Source organism: Rana temporaria, chromosome 2 (genome assembly GCF_905171775.1).
Source record: "Rana temporaria chromosome 2, aRanTem1.1, whole genome shotgun sequence".
Classification (NCBI taxonomy): Eukaryota; Metazoa; Chordata; class Amphibia; order Anura; family Ranidae; genus Rana; species Rana temporaria.
The window spans coordinates 299,328,812-299,355,603 of record NC_053490.1 but is presented as its reverse complement, the minus strand read 5'-3'; positions in this window follow the sequence as shown (position 1 = coordinate 299,355,603).

Genomic DNA, 26,792 nt, shown 5'->3' with positions numbered 1-26,792 from the left:
ATTAGTAGCTAACAGTAGAGGGCAGCAGATCCATACACATCAATTAAAAGCACGCTATGAATGGAGGATAATTATAAAAGTGATCAGCGCAATTTCTCATATATATGTTTAAATACAAATAATTATTGAATAAATATAAGCAAACATCCAATATTAAATAATGCCAACATTCTGGATAACACAGCAAATATAAAGTGTCAGGTGCAAAGTGGTTAAAATAAAAAGTCCAAAACGATCATCCAAGCATCAATGGATAAATAAACAGTCCTTCAGATAAGATTTCCACAAACAATAAGTGATCCTGTGACTTCACACACCTGCTCAGTGCTCACAGAACTCTCACCTCTATAACGTGATGAATCAGCCTTAAGGACAAATATGGTGTTGCCGGTCTCCCACTTCCAGACTCCCGGCTGCTGGCTCTAGGTATATCGCTCAGGGTTCCGGATGTAGGAATGAAATAAATGCCTCCCATAGTGTAAAATGTTTAAACAACCAAAGATTTATTAAAAGACGTTTGGAAGCTTACATAAAAAAGGGGGTTAAAAGCACATTAAAATAAAACAACAGAGTTACAGACACCTCTCACATCACTTCCGGTCCACTACTTACTTCCGCCGGAAGTGACTTGAGATGCGTCTGTAACGCTGTTGTTTTATTTTAATGCACATTTAACCCCTTTTTTTATGTAAGCTTCCAATCGTCTTTTAATAAATCTTTGGTCGCTTAAACATTTTACACTAAGGGAGGCATTTTTTTTCATTCCTATATGCAATCCGGAAACCTGAGCGATATACCTAGAGCCAGATGTCTGGAAGTGGGAGACCGCCAACATCATATTTGTCCTTAAGGCTGATTCATCACTTTATAGAGGTGAGAGTTCTGTGAGCACTGAGCAGGTGTGTGAAATCACAGGATCACTTATTGTTTGTGGAAATCTAATCTGAAGGACTGTTTATTTATCTATTTTATATTTGCTGTGCTATCCAGAATGTTGACATTATTTAATATTGGATGTTTGTCTTCACTTATTCAATAATTATTTGTATTTACACTTATATTTGAGAAATTGTGCTGATCACTTTTATAATTATTGCTACATGTGTATTGTGAACATTTTAGATCCAGCAGTATTTTCATATATCACTTTTGATAGGTGTATCACTTATTCACTTGGTAGCGTGGGGGACTACTAGTTAATGAATGGAGGATAGGTGGATAAATTAAAAGTCTGCCTCCTCCAATCATAGAGCAATGGGAAAGTGGGGAGGGATGTTAAATGAGCCTGTGCCCACCACCACCACCAGCATGGGAGATAAGGGGGCACTCCTTTACACTATCAGTGCTGCGGCTACCAATACTAGTTCATATCTAAAACTACTCTATGATGATGACAATAAATTAACTTGAAAATAAATAACACATTTTTACATTGTTAATTTAGCACTACACACCAGAGGCTTATTTATAAACCCTGGACTTAATAACAAGCTGAGACGTCAACTAGAGTGATCAATATTTGAATTTCTTAGAGCAGACTAGAGAATAAAGTCAGAATTTCCTTATTACAGACAGTGGCTACATACAGTATTTAGTTTTCCTTTTTTTCATAAATTATCTTTCTGCTTTTCTACATGCAACAACCTGGCCTTGGAGATGATGAAAGTGTAAAACTAAAGAAAACAGTATCACAAAGGAGAGCAAGATGCTAGGATAGCATCCTTTTAAAATGCATAGGCTAATACCATCTCCATCCAGTCTGTCAGAGCTTAAGCTATATTGCAAAGAAGAATGTCAGGCCCCGTACACACGTCCGAGGAACTCGACGGGCAAAACTCATCGTTTTGCTCGTCGAGTTCTGTGTGAAGCCGCCGAGGATCTCAGCGAGCCAACTTTCCTCATTGAACAACGAGGAAATAGATAACATGTTCTCTATTTGGCTCGACGAGGAACTCGTCGGCTTCCTCGGTCGAAAGTGTACACACGGCCGGGTTTCTCGGCAGAATTCAGCTCCGATTGAGTTTCTGGCTGAATTCTGCCGAGAAACTCGGTCGTGTGTACGGGCCTCACTCTCCAGATGTGCAAAGCTGGTAGAGACATCCCCAAAAAGACTTGCAGCTGTAATTGCAGAGAAAGGTGGTTCAACAAAGTATTGACTCACTTTGTGTTGGTCTACCGCATAAAGTCCCAATAAAATACATTTACTTTTTAAATGTAACATGACAAAATGTGGAATGATGTCAAGGGGTATGAATACTTTTTCAAGGCACTGTAGAGGGTCTACCCACAGCAGAGGAGAGTACCATCTGTCGGGGGGAGCAAGAAATAAGGTATAGTAAGTATAGTGGCTTATTTTTTTTCCTAGGCAAAACAAAGGGATAGGGACATAATACAAGGGTAAATGGTATCATTCCCAGAGTTCATTTTTAAGCACTGCTGGATTAAAAAGCCAAGAAGTTGAACAAATATATTCTAATTTGTTTTTTGGGTAATCTAATTATCTATGCTCCTATCCTTAACCACTTCATTACTGGGCACTTAAACCCCCTTCCTGCCCAGACCAATTTTCAGCTTTCAGCACTGACGCATTTTGAATGACAATTGCGCGGTCATACAACACTGTACCCAAATTATATTTTTATCATTTTTTTCCCACAAATAGAGCTTTCTTTTGGTGGTATTTGATCATCTCTGCGATTTTTATTTGTTGCGCTATTAACAAAAAAAGACAGAAAATTTTGAAAAAAAACACAATATTTTTTACTTTTTGTTATAATAATATCCCAATTTTAAAAAAATAAAAAAATTCCCTCGGTTTAGGCCGATACGTATTCTTCTACATATTTTTGTTAAAAAAAATCGCATTAAGCGTATATTGATTGGTTTGCGCAAAAGTTATAGCGCCTACAAAATAGGGGATAGATTTATGATTTTTTTTTTTTTACTAGTAATGGCGGCGATCTGCGATTTTTTTGTCAGGCCTGCGATATTGCGGCGGACGTATCGGACACTTTTGACACAATTTTGGGACCATTCACATTTATACAGCGATCAGTGCTATAAAAATGCACTAATTACTGTATAAATGTGACTGGCAGTGAAGGGGTTAAAACTAGGGGGGAGGAAGGGGTTAAATGTGTATCCTTGGTGTGTTCTAACTGTGTGGGGGGAGGGGACTGACTGGGGGAGGTGACCGTTGCTGTGTCCCTATGTACAAGGGGCACAGATCGGTCTCCTCTCTCCCTGACAGGACGTGGAGCTCTGTGTTTACACACAGAGCTCCACGTCCCTGCTGTCACCGCCGATCGCGGGTACCTGCCGGACATCGCGGCCGCCAGGCACACGCATCGGCTTCCCAGCGATGCACCGGGCACAGTGTTTCCCCGCTGCGCGCCCCCAGCGGCGCGCACAGGGAATGTAAACAACAGGATGTCCAAAGACATCCACCCGGCACTTGAGAGCCGCGCTGTGGACGTCTTTCGTCTAAGAGGCGCTCCAGGCTCCCCTGCCAAAAAATGAAAAGTCAGCAGCTACAAATACTGTAGCTGCTGACGTTTAATATAAGGATGCTAACCTGACCAGGGATCCAGCGATGTCCTCACCCTAACCGATTCTTCAATCGGCTTTAGGTGCAGGCGCCATCATAGCAAGTAAGGGAAATAGCAAGTGAAGCCTTGCTGCTTCACAGCCAGTTTCCTACTGTGCATGCGTGAGCCGCTGCACCTTGTGAATTGTCCTGTAGTCTTCTGGGACCTGTGATGTGTCAGAGAAGACTTCAGGGGAAGGAAGGGAATGAACTTCTGGCTCAGGTTGCTGCGGCGATCAAAACCGGAAGTGGGGGGGGGTACCTGTCAAAAAAAGGTGCCTGCTCCCCCCCTAAAAGTGCCAAATGTGGCAGTAAAGCTCCACATTAAGGAAAACAAAAGAGCTGAGAGGCCATGCTACCATTGGTTGTGAAAGCTGAAATACTTGCCTCCCCCACTTCCCATGCTGCTGAATGCCGCTTTTCAGAAACCAACGAGAGTGCCGATCTGATAGTCCCTCACTGCATTCAAAGGTTCCTTCCTCCTGCTGAATGCTACATCACCACCGGATACAGTAGTGATGTAGGGGTTGGCAGGAGAAACTAATGAACAAAGCGGGGCACCATAGGATTGACATTTCCAGTAGTGTTGGTTTTTAAAGAAAGCTTCAGGGGATGATTTGTTTGCATTAAAACATTATTTGGTGGTGCAGGAGATGTATTTACCTTAAATTTTGCAGGGAGAACTTTTATACAGAACAGATTCTGTTGAAATACGATTCTGACATTTCTAAACTCTCCTTCCGAAAACATTAGTTGACTGGCTGTTAGATTGATGCCTGGTCTTCAATACTTCATGTCACTGACCTTGAACAAGTATAGAAAAAGGAATTCTGACTTTCTCCAACAATTATTTGTTACATGCCTGTCCCTGATCTTCGACTAAGAAGCATTGAAGCTAGACACAGCTACCTGGCTTTTTGTTTTCAATTACTTTTATTTGGTATTCAATAAAAAAAAACATACATTATGCAACATACACATGCATGGGGATTTTCCTTGTCAGTATTAAAGGTTTACAAATTAGGCACCATCAGAATGTTGACAACAGAGATATGCTATTAAGATATTGCATAAGGCAATATGATAATAATATTGGTCTATTGGACAATGGCTTAGTTGGAATTTGGTAGGTACTGTATATAAAAAGATATATTGATTGGCTCATATATTGGCAGTAACTTCTTATGTTCAATACCCATTTGCTTGAGGTGTTACAATAGTAGCTCAATCTCAGTAATCTGCTAACATGCACATGGTAATGAAAGATTAACCAAATTCAGAATAAACCCTGCTCCATCTATCTTCCAATAATTGGACTGTTTGTCCCTCTCAAACTTCACCTGTTTCTCTTGCTGTTTTAGAAACTGTTATTTCTCATGGTAATGTCATCTCTTCCTTTTTGACATCTTGAGCAATTAGAGAAAATCTGGGCATAAGATGACCCCGTGGTCAAAAAAGTTACCAAAACAGTATGGCCCTACCTATCCACCAATGGAATCAGTGGGGTTGTAAACCCTGTGGAAATGCAAGGTTTCCAAACAATAGGGCTGCTGTAATTTGTATAGATTTAAGGGCTACCAATTTGCAGGAGTTATGAGTGAGATAATTTGGGGAACAAAACTTCCACGTGGCTTTTAGGGCATCCACTTTAAGTGATCTATGGGGTGGGGTCCTCCTAACTGGGCTGCAAGAGTTATCCAATCTGATTTATAGGAGTCAGAATAGATCTTTATCAGTGGAGCCAATCTGGCCACGTGGTAGTATTTCAGGAGAATCAAGGCCCCCATTCTTCCTGAGGCTTTAGTAGCGTATAGGGATGAGCCGAACACCCCCCTGTTCGGTTCGCACCAGAACCTGCGAACACACCAAAACTAGGTAATTGTCAATATAAGATTGGAAGTTTTGTAGGTCAGTAGGGGGGATGTTAATGGGCAACATTTGGAAGTAATGCTAGATTCTTGATAACCATTTCATCTTTATCACAACAATTTTGACAATCAACAAGAGAGAATGAGTGGACCACATATCAATTTAGCAGCGAGGGGCAGAGTTTGTTTAATAAAGTGTGGCAATGTTAGATTTGAGTTTAATTTCTAATAATGGTAAAGCGTGGAGTTGCCAGAAGGGGAATGGAGTCTTGCAGTGCTGAACTACTAAGTCTGGATGGGTTGACATTAAAGCGGAGGTTCACCCTAAAACAATTATATACCATTCCATCCAGCATACTGCCGACATGTACAGTATGCTGTTTTTTTTTTTTTGCGCTGTACATACCGTTAATCGTTGTTTTTCTTTTCAGACTCCCGCGGGGAATAGGCGTTTCTATGAAGAGGCGTAGATGATTGACATGCGGCTAAGGCGCGTCACGCGTTCCGAAAATAGCCGGACTGGGACTCGGCTCTATACGGCGCCTGCGCACAGACTAGGAGCTTACTGCGCAGGCGCCGTATATAGCCAAGTCCTAGTTCGGCTATTTTCGGAACGCGTGACGTGCCTTAGCCGCACGTCAATCATCTACGCCTCTTCATAGGAACGCCTATTCCCCGCGGGAGTCTGAAAAGAAAAACAACGATTAAACGGTATGTACAGCGGGAAAAAAAAAAAAACAGCATACTGTACATGTCGGCAGTATGCTGGATGGAATGGTATATAATTGTTTTAGGGTGAACCTCCACTTTAAGCACTTTCAATTTGTCAAAATTAACTTGGAGCCCAGATATTTAACTCAAATGTCTAAGGGTTTTGAACAGGTTGGGCAGGTGGTGGTCAGGGAAGTAATAAAAGTAATAAATAGTCCACAAAACTGGCGTCCTTATGATGAACATCTCTACTTGTAAAGCCAAGTACCGTATGTCAGAGTTGGTTCATATGGTTAGGTCTAGGGTTTGGATGGCTATGAAAAATAAAAAGAGTCACAAGGTACAACCCTGGCTAGTGCCTGTGTGAATATGAAGGTCAAATTTGTGGCCTTTCAATGTGATCTGCACTGTTCCATTTCATCAGCGTGTGACGGCTTAACACATCCTAATGGGAATACTGGAAAGCTTTACTCACTAATGCCCAACTAAGCAGACAAAGGCTACAGTCATGAGAAATGTGCATTAAGTCGGTACTCCAACTTAGAAGTTGTTCACTTTTTTTTCCAAATTCCAGCCCCCCTATGTATCAATATAGTATTCATGTCCTTTTTTGCAAAAATATTAAAGCTTTCCATTAAATCTACAGTCACTTGCTTCACTGTCCTCATCCATGTTTCCAAACATATCCATTGCTTCTTCCTTACTTCCTGGACAGACTAGAGGTCATGACACAGGAAGGAGTTGACAGCTGACCTCATTATACAACCTGCATCATTCACCCTCCTACCTACTCACTCATTCCCAGCTGCACGTTTCTAAAATGAAATGCAATCAATCAGTGATCACCCTTCTCACTAAATATACAATATTCAATTTCATAGTGTATTGCCATCTTTATACAAGTACATAGGAGGGAGTGGATGAAAACACTCAACTGTCAAGCCCTGTTCACAACTCTGCATAGCAGGAACTTGCATTCCCACATTCCCTAAGCGGGGGAGGCGTTTTGGAGCATTTTCACTCATTACACATAGGGCAGCCCATCCACCTGAATGGGCTGCCTTGAACACAACAATTGCCCCAAAGAAGCATCAGAACGTTTTTTAGAGCAATGTGATTTTTGTTGCGGCACATTTCTTAAATGCAAGGAAACACACGGATGTGAATGGAGCCTCATTGTTGTGTAAACGCAACAATTTCACTGTTAGGGCCCCAATCACATCTAGTATAGTGGGAGCGAACATTTTGCGTCTTGTTTTTCCTTTGACATGCATAGGGCAGCCCATTGATTTCAATAGGCTGCACTATGTGTGGCTTATGGGACATTTTGGCATTTGATGGGTTGCATGTTTTTTACTGTGCGTTTGCAGCATTTGCCCCTCATTTTTTCACATGGCAAAATATGTGTTTGCTTCTGTGTTTGGTGTGCTGTTAACTATTAATGGCACTGGAAGCGCAACTAGTGTATACATATGGCCATAAACTATACAATCTGATTGTACAATCTCCTTTAGATTTACCAAATGTATATAATTGGAGGAAACACCTATCTAGCCAAACACTCTGTATCCAATCAGGCAGGCCCTTGCACTACATAATTGATGGCAGATCTAAAGGAGATTGTACAATCAGATTGTATAGTGTATGGTCATCTTTATACACCTAAAACTACTAGTTGCACTTTCAGTGCCATTAATTGTTATTAATGGCATTAATGGTTATCCACACACCAAACACAGAGGCAAACACACATTTTGCCATGTGAAAAAATGAGTGGCAAATGCTGCTAAACGCACAGTAAAAAACATACAGTTAGATCTTAGTAAAGAAATAAGCCAGCTACCTTTAAAAAAAAAAAAAAAAGCCTGTAATTGTAGCATCTGTCCCAGGATGTAAATGCTTACAATAATAAATTTCTCTTTGTGCATAATTATCTCTGCACTATGGGGAAAAAAAAATCATACTACTAATCCTTGTTATATAAAAGGGAATAAGTAAACTGTAAATGCTATGCTGTAGCAGTGAGCTAGTCATAAATGTTAGAAAGCATGTTTTCAACCTGCACTAATTTTTCCAACACAATGTACCATAACGTAGGGTATTGTGGTATCATGCACTGTTGCTTTTCAATGCAGATGCGTTAAAGGAGCATTGGTTTAGTGTGCAGTTATTCTCCAATGGAACCCTGAGGTTCCTCCAGATGCTGCTAGGGATTTTTTGAGCTGCGGATGATTGACCACCCATCCGATGATCTGATGAAATACAGTACACTATAGGGACAAAGTATGAACATCTACCAGAGGGAAGGGGAAGAAAGGAAAAAAGAAAAAAATAAGGTGGTGAATCAATCTGAAAATAGTAAATAGGCTCAGCAGACTGGGGGCGGGGGCAAGAAAAGCAGAAACCCACAAACCTACAAAACTCTCACCCCAACATGGGTATCTATCCAAAATATATATATATATATATACTCAGCCGGATATAAAGAGAGGAAAACAAGGTGAATTTCTTCAAATAATAAAATACATAAAAGTAAAAAAAAGAAAAAAACAATCCCACTGGAAAACAGTGTGATCAAAGAAGGTGTCACAAAAAGTGCCACATGCAATTCAATCTCTTGGTAAATCACTCCACCCGATCCCCTTTGAGGGATTTTCTTGATTGTTTGCAAATATCACTTGGTTTTACGCTAATCACAATGTTTCAGCTGGCTGCTGGAAGGTCCAAGTATTACCAACACTTCAACATCATATATTCCTCAAATATAAAAGCGCTCACCATTATAATAAAAGATTAAAATGTATTTTAAATAAAATCCCATTCACAAACGAATTAGAAATACAAGCATGTCTTATCACAAGATCATGTAAAACTCCCTTAACCGCATATGTCCCTGCACTTCCCCATGGGCCTGTCTTGGCATCTCACCCAACACCAGATACCAATAGGCTCACAGTCACTGCTGGGATGGAGCGTGATGTCACGGATAGTTGCTGTGCGGCTGCTCCCTGATGTAGCATTTCGCCCACTGACTTCTTCAAGAGGGCAAAGCTGCATGGCCAGGCATCAGACTCGTATATAACCAGTGGCAGAACTACCAGAGTCGAACAGGTCACACTTGCGACTGGTTCTGGCATTCCACCACTGTTGGGGGGGGCCCAGCGGGGTTGTTGGCTGCAGTGTCTCTCTCATACAGCCCAGAGCCTGCACTGACAGTTGCTCCTTCTCCTCCCACCCCCTTCCTATGTATGCACCTCGGGAGGTGTGAAGCAACTGAATTTTATCACACACAGGAGGAGAGGGGCGGAGGTAGAAGGAGCAGCTGGGCTCTTTCCCATCCTTGCAAGGGAGGAGGGAGGGGGAACTGTCAGTGCAGGCTCTGGGCTGTATGAAAGAGACGCTCAGAGTCCAGCTGAGGAAGTACTGATAAGGAGGCACTGATGGCCAGCACTTAAAAGGCGGCATTGATGAGCACTGATAGGTGGCACTGATGGCCACTGATATGTGGCACTAATAGGCGGCACTGATGAGCACTGATAGGCGGCATTTATGAGCACTAATAGGCGGCACCGATTGGCAACACTGATAGGCTGCACTGATGGGCACTGATAGGCGGCATTGATGAACACTGATATGTGGCACTGATAGGCAGCACTGATAGGCACTGATAGGTGGCATTGATGAGCACTGATAGGTGGCAATGATAGGCAGCACTGATAAGCGGCACTGGTGGGCAGCACTAATAAGCTTCATGGATAGCCGCACCAATGGGGCTGCACTGGTCATCAGGGCACGGTTAATCAGTGCCCTGATGATCGGTGTAAACAATGTACTGACTGTCTTGTCGGTTAACGGCTCTCCTTTCCTCACACAGACACAGCATGAGAGGAAAGGACTGCCGATAACCGGCAAGTCCGTTTTAATGTGATCAGCTAATCACATGGTAAAGGGTCGCTGTGATTGGCCCTTTACCTTGACCTTTGATCAGCTGTGTATGAAGGAGCGTGTTGGATGCGTGCCCCAGGGGGCATGGGGTAGGCAAGGTTCTGGGAGGATGTCCATGGACACCCTTCTAGTACTGGAAGCCCGGGGCTTGGATGGAAGGGGGGGTTAAGGGACCCTTCATATATACTTGCACAGGGGCCCTGAAGGCTCTAGTTACAACACTGTATATAACCCTCCTAAGGTGCTGAAAATTCAGCACTCTTGTGCAATCGCCCCTCACAGATCTTACAATGATAATGAACTCGCAACAGGAGTGTAAAAGCTTATACCATATACTAATAAAAACATGTCAAGCAATCCTATTACCAATGCACTTGGGAACCTTATAAACAACAAAACATATACTTCTAAAACAGAAATCTCATATTTAAATAAACAAAAAAATGTTAAAAGCTAATTGTTATTAATCAATAGACGGCTATACTCATGACACATATGGCAGAAATCTAGAATCTTTCCAATAATAGTTAAATCAAAGGTCATTAATAAATCAATTGAGATCCAGTTCAACATTGAGACCTTCCGGGGTAAGGACCTCATAGTGTAAATTCACTTTTTTTTCCTCCTGGGGTGGTCCCTGATGGAATTGGACCCTCTCAAAGAAGGATTAAGGCTTCATGTACACGGGACGTTGTTCAACCTCCCCTGAACTATTTAACTTTACAGCTACAAACCAGTGTCTAAAATTTTGATTTTGAGCATGTAATGTGGTCTTGTCCGAGCGTTAATAGAGATTGGAGGCAGGTCCTGGATATACTGTCGGAGGTGATGGGAGAAAGTGTTCCCCTCACCTTGGAAGTATGCCTTTTGGGACTAGTCGATAATCAGAGGTGGAATAGATACGCTAAGATCTGTCTACAAGAAACTTTATTTATGGCACGCAAGCAAATTGTACTTGAATGGATGCAACAAATGCCTTCCTCAAAGGAACAATGTCTTAAAGCGGTAAATCAAATAAATTACTGTATGAGCATAGAGGAACACCTCAGAAAATAAAAATTTAAAAGCAAGAAAAATTAGAAAAAAAAGGGGGGGGGGGGCAAGCAAAACAAAAAAAAAGGAAAAAAGAATGTGGAAGTTTTGCTCACCCGATTTGAGTCACGGACACAAGAGTGTTGGCGTCTAGTGCACGGTGACATTAACAGAGGGTCAAGGCTGCAGCTTAAGGGTCATGGTGATAGGTCCCAGAAAGGGATCACAGAAGCAACTAGCGATGCCCTGAAGGAATGTAGAGTGATAAGTTAGCACGAGTAGAGTAGAGCTTAACCTTCTTCATCTTGCTAGATGGTCGTAGAACCTGTGCTGTAATAGGGATAACTGGAACTGTGGAGAGTAGGAGTGGGTGGCGGCACTTGGCAAGGAGGAAACAATGGCGTTAGGCATCCACATGCTCTCTTCTCCTGGAGGGTGTAGAAGGGGAGCCCGGACTGCGTTGGTACTGGTCACGTCGTGATGCATGGTTTCCCGGGGATGATGGGTCAGCTCTATACCTGCAGGATCTGTGGTGCTGTGCTTTCGGCGAAGGGTAAATAGAGAGACCGGGAGCCATGGGTCAGCGGGGAAGTAGAAGGCATACCACTCTGGAAGCTCAATGTGAGTGAGATTGAGTTGCTCGCAGAAGCCTTGCAGGTCCTCAGGTGTGCGTAGTAGCGCGGAGCGACCTCTAGCCGATGCCGAGAGACCAAAAGGAAATTTCCAGCGATATTGAATGTTTCTGGAACGCAAGGCCTCCAGCAGGGGGTGCAGGGCTCGCCTGTTCTGGAGTGTTATCTGAGACAGATCTTGAAAGAGTTTGATGTCAGTACCATTATGGAGGATTCTGCCCCTTTCTCTGGCCTTGCGGAGGATTTCTTCCTTAAGTGGAAAGTTAACCACACAACATATTACATCCCTCGGTGGTTCATTCTCACGGGGCAATGGGCGCAAAGCGCGGTGGGCTCTCTCCATTTCCACGGGGGAGTCTGCGGGGCGATCAAGCAAATCGTTAAAGATTGTGCATATCGTCTGCTGCAGGGAACCTGGATCAATATTTTCAGGGACCCCCCTCACTCTAATATTATGTCTCCGGCCTCGGTTGTCAAGGTCCTTGACATGTCTGTGGATATCCAGGAGCTGGGCGAGCTGGGTGTCATAGATATTTTGTATTTGACGGATAGCCACCGCATGCCTCTGGGTGGTTTGTTCCACCCCGTCAATCCGGTGAGCCACTGCATTGATCTCGGCTTTAAGTTCAGTGACCGCCGCTGCAACAGTGTTTTTAATGTCAGCAGTCATTGCCTCCAAATCAAACAGGCTGGGGGGGGCAGCACATTCCACAGTCACGACCGAGCCCCCGGGTAGCAGCGTGTTAGAAGCCATGCTAGGCGAGGCCGGGTTTGGGCCTGCGAGGCCGCGTGTGCAGCCATACGTTAGGACCGAAACATCTCCGGTATGTTTCTGCTGAGCTGCGTACCTGAGTCAAAGGCTGCCCGGGATGCAGAGGAGCTCCTTGTGGATCTGCTCATAGCGTTCTTAAGGCGTAGGTTCCCCAAAAAAGCAAGATTCAGTCCCCGGATCGTAGGAGCTCACGGCTTATGCTGCCATCCAGGTCGCCGTCCACCGGTAACTATTTCTATCTGTGAGCTTAACATAAACCTTTGTTTGGAGGTCTTCACCATCCCTGTAGATGGTAAAATCTAGAAAGTTGATCTGATGACTGCTCCACTGATATGTCAATTTGATGTTGAAATTATTAGCATTCAATTGATTCATAAATAAATGTTGGGATTCCTCAGTTCCTCTCCATATAAAAAGACAGTTAACGATGAACCTGAAGTAAAATAACAATTCTGCGATTCACATTGCAAATACAGATCTATCCCTCCATTCGGCCATAAATATGTTTGCCAGACTAGGGGCACATTTGTCGCCCAAGGCTACGCCTTTCATTTGGGAATAGAGCTGCCCTGGTACCAAAGATAGTGAAAGACAAAAATCAACGGCTTGTCTAATAAAGATCCTTTAAGCATGTGGAAAGTCCTCCCTTTGACTGAGCATCCAATCTAGTGACAGAAGGGATAAATCATGTTGGATAATAGTATATAATGACGAAACATCTACCATCACTAAGTACACTTCATCCCTAATTCCTAACTTAATATTCCCCCCAAGCTGCAAAAGATTTTTAGTATCTTTTAAGTAAGCTTTAGTTTAGAGAACACTAGGCTGTAAAAATTTATCCAGATACTCCCCTAGTCTGGCTGTAACTGAGCCTATCCCATTTACTATAAGGCACGCTATAGGGCAATTAGCATCTTTATGTATCTAAGGCCGGCCATACATGGTTTGAAATTCTACAAAGATTATAACCGTTGATGGGCAGGCTGAATGTTACAAGTTGATTGATTGATCAACTTGGGTAAAACCAGCCTGCCAGATTCTCTTGTGATTATCTGCAGCAGCGGCTATAGCGGCTAGCGATAATCATGGTCTTCTCCTAGTGGTGGAAGACAATTGCTGATTCCCCTGTCAGCACTGTCTGTGTTGATGGGGGAATCGTTCGAATTTCAGTCCTGCATCCCATGGTTGTAGGACAGAAATTCACACAGTGTAAGGCCGGCCTTAGGCAGAGTGTAAATAATTGGGATACAGCATGCATTCAGTACCAGGTACTTTTTTTAGTTAATACATGGGTTGCTCACCAGACGCCATCATTATACTGCGCGCTATACTGAGGCCATGACCGCCGCTCACGAGCACCCGCGGGCACGAGAGGCAGAACAGGGATGTGTGTGTGGCAGCGGATGCGGCTCCTCTACAGAGCTCGGGTCATGATACATGGATCCTTGTCCACCATCTATTAGAGTACTGCAGAGACCACCAGTTATACCTAGAATTGCACGTGGAACAATTTCTTTCCAGAGAATAGAGAGGACAAGTTGTACAGAAGCCCTACAAGAAAATGTAGACAGTGGGAAAGAGGAATTGGACATGGTGTGGCAATTACCTATCAAGAGTCAATAGAGAATTATTTACTATCTGAAAAAACTGCGTTCTTCCCCAAGGGACACATGTTCCATTACTTCTGATTTCTTAAAAGGAATATGTAGTGTATCTTCAGATATTGGAATATTGGTCTTTGTACTGGTATCATCTGGGATGTGGAGGATGAGTGGATGAGTAAGTTTGTCAGAGCCTGATAAACTCAAACTCCTGGTGAGTACAAACCCCGAAGGGGTGTGTGACACAAGGTGTGAGGAAACTGAAGTGGAGAGCACATCATATATTAGGAGCACCTATGGGTTTATCTGGACTTTGATGCACCATCTATCCTTCACTTACCTTTCTTATGAACAGTTTTATAAGAAAGATTGGTCGCGTCAAAGGAGTGATAATAGCGCTGCTTCAGTAAACAAGACTTATTATAAGTATTTATGTATGTTTTACTATTTGTTTTTGTTATTGTGCAATTTATTGCTTTTAAGCGTCTGCTAATTGTTTAGATTTGTAAAATATTTTACATGTAAAATTATTATGGTGACACTGTGATCATTTTCTGTCAAATATGAAATTGTTGTGCTCTGTAGCGCCGAGATAGTGAAAGAAGGCCAAGGACGTCACTATATTTATATATTTAGAGATGTGTATTCGTAAACACACACATCCCTGTTCTGAGAGGAGACTCAGATCTTGAGGGCCAGATTCACGTAGAAGTGCAGCGGCGTAACGTATCGTAGATACGTTACACCGCCGCAAGTTTTCATCGCAAGTGCCTGATTCACAAAGCACTTGCAATGAAAACCTACGCCGGCGGCCTCCAGCGTAAGCCCGCGTAATTCAAAGGGGCGTGTGCCATTTAAATTAGGCGCGCTCCCACGCCGGACCTACTGCGCATGCTCCGTTTTGAAATTCCCCCCGTGCTTTGCGCGAAGTGACGTCATTTTTTCGAATGGCGACGTGCGTAGCGTACTTCCGTATTCCCGGACGTCTTACGCAAGAAGGAAACATTTTCAAATTTCGACGCGGGAACGACGGCCATACTTTATACAGCACATACGTGTGCTGTGTAAAGTTAGGGCACCAAAAACGACGACTAACTTTGCGACGGGAAACTAGACTAGCAGCGACGTAGCGAACGCGAAAAACCGTCGTGGATCGCCGTAACTCCTAATTTTCATACCCGACGCTGGTTTACGACGCGAACTCCCCCCAGCGGCGGCCGCGGTATTGCATCCTAGGATCCGACAGTGTAAAACAATTACACCTGTCGGATCTAAGGGATATCTATGCCTAACTGATTCTATGAATCAGTCGCATAGATACTCTGAGAGATACGACGGAGTATCTGAGATACTCCGTCGTATCTCTTTTGTGAATCTGGGCCTGAGTTCCTACAAGCTGGGAACCATGATCTGTCATCTCCTATATGGAGTCCCCTCCCCCCACAGTTAGAACACACATTAGGGAACACAGTTAACCCCTTGATCGCCCCCAAGTGTTAACTCCTTCCCTGCCAGTGACATTTACACAGTAATCAGTGCATTTGTATAGCACTCATCTCTGCCAATGATCCCAAAAATTGGCCAAAAGTGTCCGATATGTCCGCCATAATAGATACAAATTGCAGATCGCCGCCATTACTAGTAAATATAAATAAATAAATAATTAAATGCCATAAATCTATTCCCTATTTTGTAGGAGCTATATCTTTTGCGCAAATCAATTAATATGCGTTTTTTGCGATTTTTATTACCAAAAATATGTAGAAGAATACATATCGGCCTAGACTGAGGATTTTTTATATATTTTTATATATATATATATATATATATATATATATATATATATATATTTTTTTTTTTTTGGGGGGGGATAGCAAACATTTAAAAATATAGCTTTTTTTCAAAATGTACGCTCTTTTTTTGTTTATAGAGCAAAAAATAAAAACTGCAGAGGTGATCAAATACCACCAAAAGAAAGGTCTATTTGTGGGGAAAAAAATGACATAAATTTTGTTTGGGTACAACGTCGCACAACTGCGCAAATGTTAGTTAAAGCGACGCAGTGCAGAATCGCAAAAAATGCTCTGGTCATTGAGCAGCCAATTCTTCTGGGGCTGAAGTGGTAAAGGTATCTGTGGGGTTCTTTTTCTGTATCCTATAAGTATCTTGATCTATAAGCATCTCACTCTGCTGTTCATGATAAAATTCACTGTACAGAATTACTCCCCCCACCTTTACCTGCCGGGCGTACAAAAATAATATTCATCTCTTCTAATTTTCTGATACCTTCCTTAATATAAAGGGGATTAACATGTTTCCTAGGTTTTAATTCCTTCAAATCTTTCAAAACAAGATTTTTAAATACGTTGTGGTATATGGAGATTTTTCTGGGCAGGTGGATTGTATGTAGATTTATTTTTCAAACCACTGTCTACCGCTACATTCGTAGTTGTTGTTATATTTCTAACCACAGGAGAGTTATTTAAGAAGTATTTCTTCAGATTGAATGTTTTTACAAATTTATGTGTGTCAATACAGATATCAAATTTATTCATAGCTTTCCTAGGGGCACATTTCAATCAAACATTTAAAATATTCATTTCGTTCTGTGTAAGGGAGGCCTTGCTAAGATTAAAAATTCCATAATTTAGGTTTCCCTTTTTTCTCCGTTGTTTCTGTTTTCTTGCCTTACATCCCCTCCCTTCTTCGTTCTAAAGGTCCCTGCCTTCCTCTACCCATGTATTGGTTGGCATGGGGGCCTCCTCTCTCCCTCTCTAAAAGGGGAACATACTGTTGTTCCCTCTCCCCCGTTTCGGTACCCTGTATTGTGGGTATGTATTGTCCTCTCTATATTGACTCAAGGGTTTAAACCTATTATGGGTCTGCACCTGGTATCTGGTGTTGGGTGAGACGCCAAACGGTCCCATGGAAAAGCGCGGGGACGTTTAATGTTTAAGGAGTGTTACTTGATTTTGTGATAAGACATGCTTGCATCTCTAATGCCGCGTACACACGGTCGTTTTTTGTCTTGTAAAAAAACGTTGTTTTTTCTCATGAAAAAAAAACAACGTTTTTCAAACTTAATTTTAAAAAACGACGTTGCCTACACACCATCGTTTTTTCAAAATGCTCTAGCAAAACGCGGTTACGTACAACACGTACGACGGCACTCTTTTCCATTCAAGCTCGCGTCATAACTTGCTTCTGAGCATGCGCGGGTTTAAAAACGTCGTTTTAAATGTAATTTTAGCCTACACATGATCGTTTTTTATGACACATAAAAACGACATTCTGAAAAACGACATAAAAAATTAAAGCATGTTCGAATTTTTTTTTTGTCGTTTTTCAGAAGACATAAAACAACGTTTTGGCCACACACGATCATTTTAAATGACGTTTTTAAAAATGTTGTTTTTTTTTTCATCACAAAAAATAACCGTGTGTACACGGCATTACTTGTTTGTGAGTAGGATTTTATTTTGAACACATTTTAAACTTTTATTACGATAATGTACTATGGGAGCATTTTTATATTTGAGAAATATAAGAAGGTTAAGTGTTGGTAATATTTGGACATTCCAGCAGACAGATGAAACATTGTGACTAGCTTATGCCCGAGCAATATTTGCCAAGCATTCATGTGAGGAAAATCTCTTTGGTGAGTTTGACACACAAATGGAATCTGGTGGAGCACTTTAACCACTTGCCTACTGGGCACTTTTATCCCCTTCCTGCCCAGGCCAATTTTCAGCTTTCAGCGCTGTCGCACTCTGAATGACAATTGTGCAGTCATGCTACACTGTACCCATATTACATTTTTATAATTTGTTTTCACACAAATAGAGCGTTCTTTTGTTGGTATTTAAAGGGGTTGTAAAGATTTGTTTTTTATTTTCTAAATAGGTTTCTTTTTTTTTTTTCGACTCAGAGAACACTTACCGGAGACCTAATCAATTTTGCGTTCATACGCTGTCTCCATCCTGGTTTTTAGAAGGGAAATCGAAGGAAAAGGTAAGTGAACCAACAATGCACTAGCTTAAAATAACCTATTTAGAAAATAAAAAAAACAAACCTTTACAATCCTTTTAATCACCCCTGGGTTTATTTTATTTTTTTTGTTTTGTTTAACAAATAAAAAAAAGTCAGAGATTTTGAAAAAAAAATGTTTTTACAGTTTGTTATAAAACTTTGCAAACAGGTCATTTTTTGCCTTCACTGATGTACACTGATGAGGCTGCACTGATGGGCACTGATAGGTGGCACTGATGAGGCAGCCCAGATGGTCAGTAATAGGTTGCACTGATGGGTGCTGATGAGGCTGCACTGATAGGCAGCAGTGATGGGCACTAATAGGTGGCACTGTTGGGCACTGAATGCGTCACTGATGGGCATTGATAGGCAGCACTGATAGGTAACACTGATGAGGAGGCACTGATTGGTAGCACTAATTAGCTCTGATTGACTGCACTGATAATCGGGACATCACTGCCCTGATTATCAGTTTAGTTGTCCCCTTTCACCTAAGCTGGATATCGTCTCTCCTCTCCTCACTCTGTCAGCATGAGGAAAGAAATGCTGATAACCAGCTTGTGTTTACATCATGCTTGTGTTTACAAGAGTAGGGCCCCCTCTTAGAGGGAGGCTTGGAAAAAAAAAAAAAACATCATGATCATTAGATCATTGGACACAGCTGATCACATAGTAAAGGGCCGCTGTGATTGGCCCTTTACCCCGATCTGTGATCAGCTGTGTCCGAAGGATGCAGCGATCACAGAGCATTGTGCCGCAGGGGGCATGTGGGCAACACGATTAAGAAATTATGTCCATGGATGCCCACCCGGCAATGTAAGCCTACACTGTAGCCATCTTTCGCTATAGCGTGGGTGGTAACTGGTTAATTGGTCATTTACAAAGAGATTGAATGCACGTGGGACTTTTTGTGACACCTACTTTTATCACACATTGTTTTCCAGTGGGACTGTTTGCTTTTTCACTTTTAGGCCCCGTACACACGAGAGGATCCATCCGCTGAAAAATCTCAGCGGATCGGTTTCAGCGGATAGATCCCCTGGTGTGTACGTTCCAGCGGATATTTATCCGCGGATATTTCCGATTTCCAGCAGATAAAAATTTGTAAGCAGGCTAACAAATCTATCCGCTGGAATCGGCTCCAGCGGATCGATCCGGTGGTCTGTACAGACTCACCGGATCGATCTGTCCGAACCCGTCCCTCGCATGCGTCGTAATGATTCGACGCATGCATGGATTTCCTTATATGACAGCGTCGCGCACGTTGCCGCGTCATCATCGCGGCGACGGCGCAACACGTCACCGCGGTTGAATTCCGCGCAGATTTGGATCCGATGGTGAGTACATGCCAACGGATCCAAATCCGCCAGAGGATTTACATACGGTCCGGTGGACCATATCCGCGGATCAATCCTATCGTGTGTACCAGGCCTTATGTATTTTATTATATGAAGAAATTGAGACTCTCAGCACCTCTGACATCTTTATATCATTTTATGATTTCTCAATGTATTAAGCCAATATTATAACTTTTATAGGGCACAGACGTGGAATGAGTAGGCACATGACCTTACTCTGACCGTCTAACTTGCGTATTTCTTTCACGTCAGTCAAAGAAATTAGTAAGGTCACATCATTTTTAAAACCAGAGGCAACCATTCAAAATTCATTTTTAGAAGCAGCCTCCACATTTATATCACTGAAGGTTTCTATTAACAAAGCACTGAACTAAACTGTATTAAGTGAAGAGTTTGAAGAATTACTAACCATTGCATGCTGCGAAGAAAGATCTACAGTATATTACAGTGTTGCAATGGCCCATCAATTTCAAATACTCTGTATGGGAAGGTAATGTGTGTGAGACAGTTGGTCATCTTTGATATAATACTGTTCTAAAAAGCGAAGACCAAGTACACATCTGTGAAATTCTCACTGATGTTACATGACTTGTTGTAATTCCACTTTTAGCCACTTGATGGACACAGAGAGCTATAATCCACAGATATGATCTGCAATCACCCTTTCCAATTGTTACCTGCAACTGTAATTTTAACTTGATTTCTCCATGTATAATAAATGTGCCCATTTTACTATAATAGTGCACAAAATAATTCTTTCTATGCATGTACAAAGCCTACATATATTGTACGTAAGTCTTCTTCCTTATTACTCTATTTTACTTAGCTTTTATGTCCCATAAATGTGACTTTTAGCTACGATTGTCATTCAGTTGTGTGGCTGGATAAATCAGAGTCGGTGCCGAAATGAACATCTTTGTGTTCTGTCGTTTGAAATATAATTCTGTCTATAAAAAGTCTGAATATATATCTTTCATTATAACAAGCCGTATCCATTTATATAAGAAGTCTGTACATGCTGTCACCTCTTTCTCTATTTATACAACTATTGTCGCCAGTCCCTTTATATTCCTCCTATATAATTCTTTCATTTGCTCCCATTTTTCTCCATGTAACTGCAGCACTACCTACAATATTTCTGTCCCTGCCCCATGTCTCTGACCCTATGTGGTATCACGGCAGAAAACTGCTGAATTTGTGAGTTTTATATTATATCCAGACCTCTTCAGAGAGACATAGTCCTGAACTCTGCAACCCCACATATCCCAGAATCCTCTTGTTCGGTAGTTCAAGAACAGCCCGAGGGCAAATTTTGGGTTATATCAGTTCCCCTTGGTAAATCCCATAAGTGAACAACAATAAAGAGGTAGACACAGCCGTAAAACAGTTTCTGTGTTTATTGGGGGGTGGGAGGGGGGGGGGGAAGAGCAGTATATTAGGAGCTGACCCTTTCTATATAATAGTAAACGATCTGGAGAAAGAAAAACGACGCGATGCAAGAGCGGAGAGTGAATAGAGCTGCCAGGAGGGAAAGCGATCGGGGAGGGAGGATAGGAGAGGGAGAAGAATTGATGCAATGAAAGGAAAGACAATTATTTTGACTGTCGTGTAAATCGATAATTACACCTAATTAATTGGGAGCTAACCTCCTAATTGCGAGCTGCAACCACAGAAGCCACAGGTCTATATTTAACCCTTGGCGTACCAATTGACACAGATAAGCGACAGCCAGAAGATTTAATTTTATCCTCCTTTAATATCGCAGCTGCTTTTTTTTTTTTTTTACCTACCCAACAGCTGAGCTGCCCCGGTGTAGTGGAACTGAAAACTCCTCATCTTACACAAACACCAGCTGCCCTGTAATTCTCTGGGATCTTGTGAATACCGAATGCCCTACTTTAATTGGAAGGCCCTCTCACATAAACACCAGCTGCCCTAAAATCTTTTTTCGTAGCATAATTGCGGCCCCCAGGCCTTTCGTAGAAATTCAAGTTCCCGGCCTCTAACTGCCGTTAAAAAAGGAAGTCCGGCTCTCTCCCAAAAAATGTCATCACCCTTACTCAGTTAAAAATGATTTGTTTTGTTTAACAGTTGGACCAACAGTTGCCGGGTTGATCATATTTCTGGCTCTGATGCTGTTCTCGCCAATGGAATGGATTGCTGAAATGCGGAGCACTTCTGAAAACCAAAACTAAACAGAATGTGCTTTGAAAAGCTATTTCCAGAATGGCTGTAAAATACTGGAAGGTGTCATTGTGTTCACAGTGCTGCTAAGCATAGAAGAATGTAAAATGCATGCTTTTTTTTTTTTCTTTGAGGACTGCCTGTAAAGCCTCTAACTGCAGTGCTTTTTTATTAACTAGATTTTTTTTATTTTTTATTTTTTTGTTTGCACAGTCATATCTGTAAAATAATGTTGCTTTAAAATGTGTTCAAGTGACAAACAGGGAAACTATCCCAAAAAATAAATTAATAACGTATTCAGCCCCTGCTGCTTTTATTAGGCAATATTGCTGCTTGTTTTTTAAGGGAAACTATAGTGTACTTTCAGCCAATAAAAAATTTAAAAGTGTCTATCTATATTTTTATCGGCTTGTAGTTTTGTGTATTTTGATTATTATGTTTTGCATACAGATTTGTTAGTTTTCTTTGTAGTTGTCCTTGCTTGGGAATGTATCATTCTCCTATAATGACCATAGCTCCCAACTGTCCCTAATTTCGAGGGACTGTCCCTGATTTGAAACAATGTCCCTCTTTCCTCCACATTTGTTCCTCATTTTGGTCTGTATACAAATTACACTTTTTATCTTTCAAAAGGTGTTTCCCGTGCTAAACCTTTTATCCAATTTCTAAATTGCTGCATTTTACAGGGCACAGTGGCAGCATTTTACAGGGCACAGTGGTGCTAATTGATGGGCACAGTGGAGCTAATTGATGGGCACAGTGGCGCTAATTTATGGGTACAGTGGTGACAATTGATGGGCACAGTGGTGACAACAATTGATGGCACAGGGGTAACAATTGATGGCACAGTGGCTGCGTTTTAAGGCACAGTGGCTGCATTTGACATGGCACAGTGGTGACAATTGATGGGCACAGTGGTGACAATTGATGGGCACAGTGGCGACAATTGATGGCACAGTGGCTGCGTTTGATGGCATGGCACAGTGGTGACAATTGATGGGCACAGTGGCGATAAATGATGGCACAGTGGTTGTGTTTGATGGCATGGCACAGTGGCTGCATTTGATGGCATGGCACAGTGGCGACAATTGATGGCACAGTGTAGACAATTGATTGCATAGCACAGTAGTGACAATTGATGGGCACAGTGGCTGCCTTTGATGGGCACAGTAGCTGCCTTTGATGGGCACAGTAGCTGCCTTCAGTTCAATTTGCCAAGCAGTGACACATGCTTTTTCACCTGCTTTGAAGGGTGGATAGAACATGGCCAATAGTTTTATGAGGATATTCCTATTCTTGCTGAGGCAAAACTGTCATGCTGCTGGCCAGTTTCTATCGAGCGTTAATTGAAGACTCGTTTACACTACAGGAACAGGGAAATGTTCTGTTTTCCTGCTCTGGCTAGTAGTGATCCATTGTGTTCTGTCTTTAGAGGGCAATGCTTGCTTTTTATAACACAGAACACTAGGGTTAATTTACTAAAACTGGAGAGTGCAAAATCTGCTGCAATTCTGCATTGCAGCCAATCAGCCAATCAGATTGTAAAGGCTTATTTTTTTTAAATAACAAACATGTCATACTTACTTCCACTGTGCAGCTCGTTTTGCACAGAGTGGCCACAAACCTCGTCTTCTGGGGTTCCTTGGCGGCTGTCTCAGCTCCTCCCCGCATTAGATAACCCCCTCTGGGAAGCACTTTCCCAAGGGCGCGCTCCCGAGTCCAGCATTTGCGTCCATAGACACGAATGCCAGACTTTTCCCCGCCCCCCGGCGCCAGCCAGTGTCATTGGATTTGATTGACAGCAGTGGGAGCCAATGGCTGCGCTGCAATCAATCTATCCAATGAAGAGTTGAGAAGACCAGGCCGAGATCAAGCGTGTTCTCGATGCAGGACTTTCGAGGGCTCAGGTAAGTAAACCGGGGAGGGGGGGGGCAGCAATTATCAGATGTTTTTTCACCTTAATGCATGAAAAAAAAATGGGAAGCTTTACAACCCCTTTAAGCTTTAACAAAAAAAAATGGATTGGTTTCTATGCAGAGCTGTACCAGATTTTGAGCTCTCTAGTTTAATTTAATCGACCCCAGTGTGTGCCTTTTTTTGTAAAGTGGAACTTAATCAGAAAATTTTCCACTTCCCGCCTGTAGGAGATCATGACATCCTTAGGTTGAAGTGCTGATATCTGAATGATGCCTGCAGCTACAGGCATCATTCATATTTCTTTGTTTTCAGCCGGCGATTCCCTAATATAAAATTCATCCTAGTGGCTATTGACATTGCCTCCCTCCTGCCACCCTCCGATGCCTCTTCGAGCTCTCCAGTGCGATCGGGAAGCCTGAGATCAGGTCCAGTGGCGGATAACCATAGAGCTGGCCATGGACCAGATGGTTCCCGGCCAGCTCTATGATGCTGGGAGTCATGATGTCGTGCTCGGTGTTCTGTCAGATTAGGTGACGCGTAAGAATGTCTAACGGAAGTGACATTTTGTTGCCTCCATCTTGTACACCCTGCACTCGTCCATAGTAAGGATAGAGTGAGAAGGGGGAGGCAGATATCTTGTTACACCCACCGGAGTTTTGCATTTTACACTTATTTATAACAGTAAACATAGGTTATATGGTGAAATACAGTACCGTTGAACTTCATCTGATTGTTTAGATGTGGAATTTTAACCACTTCAATACCAGGCACTTATACACCTTCCTGCCCAAGCCAATTTTCAGCTTTCAACGCTGTCGCAATTCGGATGACAATTGTGCGGTCATACAACACTGTACCCAAACAAATTTTTTATCATTTTGTTCCCACAAATAGAGCTCCCACAAATAGAGCCCAATAGATGGGCACTGATAGATGGCACTGGTGGACACTGGTGGGTGGCACTGATGACACTGGTGGGTGGCATTGTTGGACATCACTAATATTCTTTGTGCCATAATGGTGCCAGTCAGTGCCCATTTGTGGAGACTGATTGGCATATTTTAGGCATAGATTTGCACATGTGGATGGCCATGGGGTACTTACCTGGCCATCCACATGTTAGGTGCTTCACTGGTGGTCCAGTGTGGGCATCCGAGGGGGGGCTGCGCAACCAGCGCAGAACCCCCTGTCAGGAGAGCCGCCGATCGGCTCTCCTCTACACGCGTCTGTCAGACACGAGTGAGGAAAAGCCCGGCTCTTCCTGTTTACATTGTGATCAGCTGTGATTGGATGCAGCTGATCATGTGGTAAAGAGCCTTCGTCGAAGGCTCTGTACCGAGATCAGTGTAGTGGTGTTTCAGACAGAGACATCGCACCACCGATCGCAGCGAAGCGTGCCCCACAGGCGCGCCGCAGCTGTTATCCTGCTGGACGTCATATGACGTCCAGTCAGGATAACTGAACCACCGCCCAGCCGTCATTTTGCTATAGGCCGAGCGGTAAGTGGTTAAAAGCAGCGACAAGCTTGCTCATCTTACAGGTTTGATAATCTGACAGAAGTTGGCTGCTTTAAAAATTCAACATCTAAACATTCAGACAGAGTTTTAGGTACTGTATAACCTCAGTTTACTGTAAATAAGTGTTAAATGCAAAACTCTGGTGGGTGTAACAAGATGTCCGTTTGCCCCTTCTCACTGTATCCTTACTATGGAGGATTGCAGGGTGAAGCAAGATGGCGGCGACGAAACGTCAATTCAGTTACACATTCTGACGGGTCGCCTAATCTCATGGAACACCGTCTCTGTAAACACTGCCAGTTTTTTCCCTGGAAAGCAGAGGTTGTTTTTTTTGTTTTTTTTATCTCATGCTTTCCAGGGTAAAGAAGATATTTTGGGTCTTATTAACCCCAGATGTCTCCATAAAGAGGGCCTGTCATGTCTTATTTCTATTACGAGGGATGTTTATAAGTGATAATATAATTAAAGGGACAGTGTAAAAGTAAAATAAATAATAAAAAAAATGTAAACCACCCCGTCCCCTTGTCCTCACAGACAGAAGTGAACGCATACATAGGTTGTGCCCGCATGTGTAAACGGTGTTTGCACCACACAAGTGAGGTATCACCACAAATGTTAGAGGAAGAGCAATAATTCTAGAACTAGATACCCTCTGTAACTCCAAACTGTTAACCTGTACACATTTTTAAAACTTAGCCTATGGAGATCTTTAAGTACTGAAGTTTGTCGCAATTCCACGAGTGTGCACAAGTGTGACAGGTTAGGTATCTATTTACTCGGCGTAAGATTTTCTTCTATATTTTACCAAAAAATTTGGCTGTATATTGTGTTTTTTTTTTTTTTCATTCAAATTTATTAAAGTGTATTTTTGAAAAATTACTGTGCAAATACTGTGTGACATGAAAAATTGTAAAAAAAAAATGCAATTTTATTCTCTAGGATCCCTGCTTAAAAAATGATATATAATATTTGGGGGTTCTGAGTAATTTTCTGAAACAAAATGATGATTTTTACATGTGGGAAAGAAATGCTAGAATTGGCTTGAGCTGGAAGTGGTTTAGTCCTGCTAGATCACTTCAGGCTAACCCTTTTCGCATGTATAGCTATGTAAAATATTAAAAATAGGTCCCCATACTGTTTAAAATCCAGTTATACACTGTCTCAACCTGCTCTCACATGCTCAGTTGCTCTCTATTCTCAGAACTGTGTACTTACTGCTGCTTAGGGGCTCTGGGATTCAGCAAAATAGCAGCCCCTGGTAAGAAGAATCAGAAGCAATGCTGGAGGCAATTTATAGCACACACTAATTTTGGTTACATAGGGCCAGATCCTCAAAAGAGATACTCCGACTTAAGTGCTGTTCAGTCTGTGTGTAACTTTGGAAACGATCCTCAAAAGGCTTTTTCCAAAGTTACACAGAAGATCCGGCATGTGTAATTGATTTACACTGCCTAATTTTAGGATGCAGTACCGCATCCGCCGCTGGGGGCATTTCGAGTCGAAATGCCGTTGCTAGTATGCAAATTAGCACTTAAGGCGATCCACAAAGCTTTCTAGCTTCTTTTTTGCGCCGTAAGTGTTATTTTGCAAGTGTAAAATTAGGGCTCGTTTTACAAAGTGTAAAGTTAGTCACACCT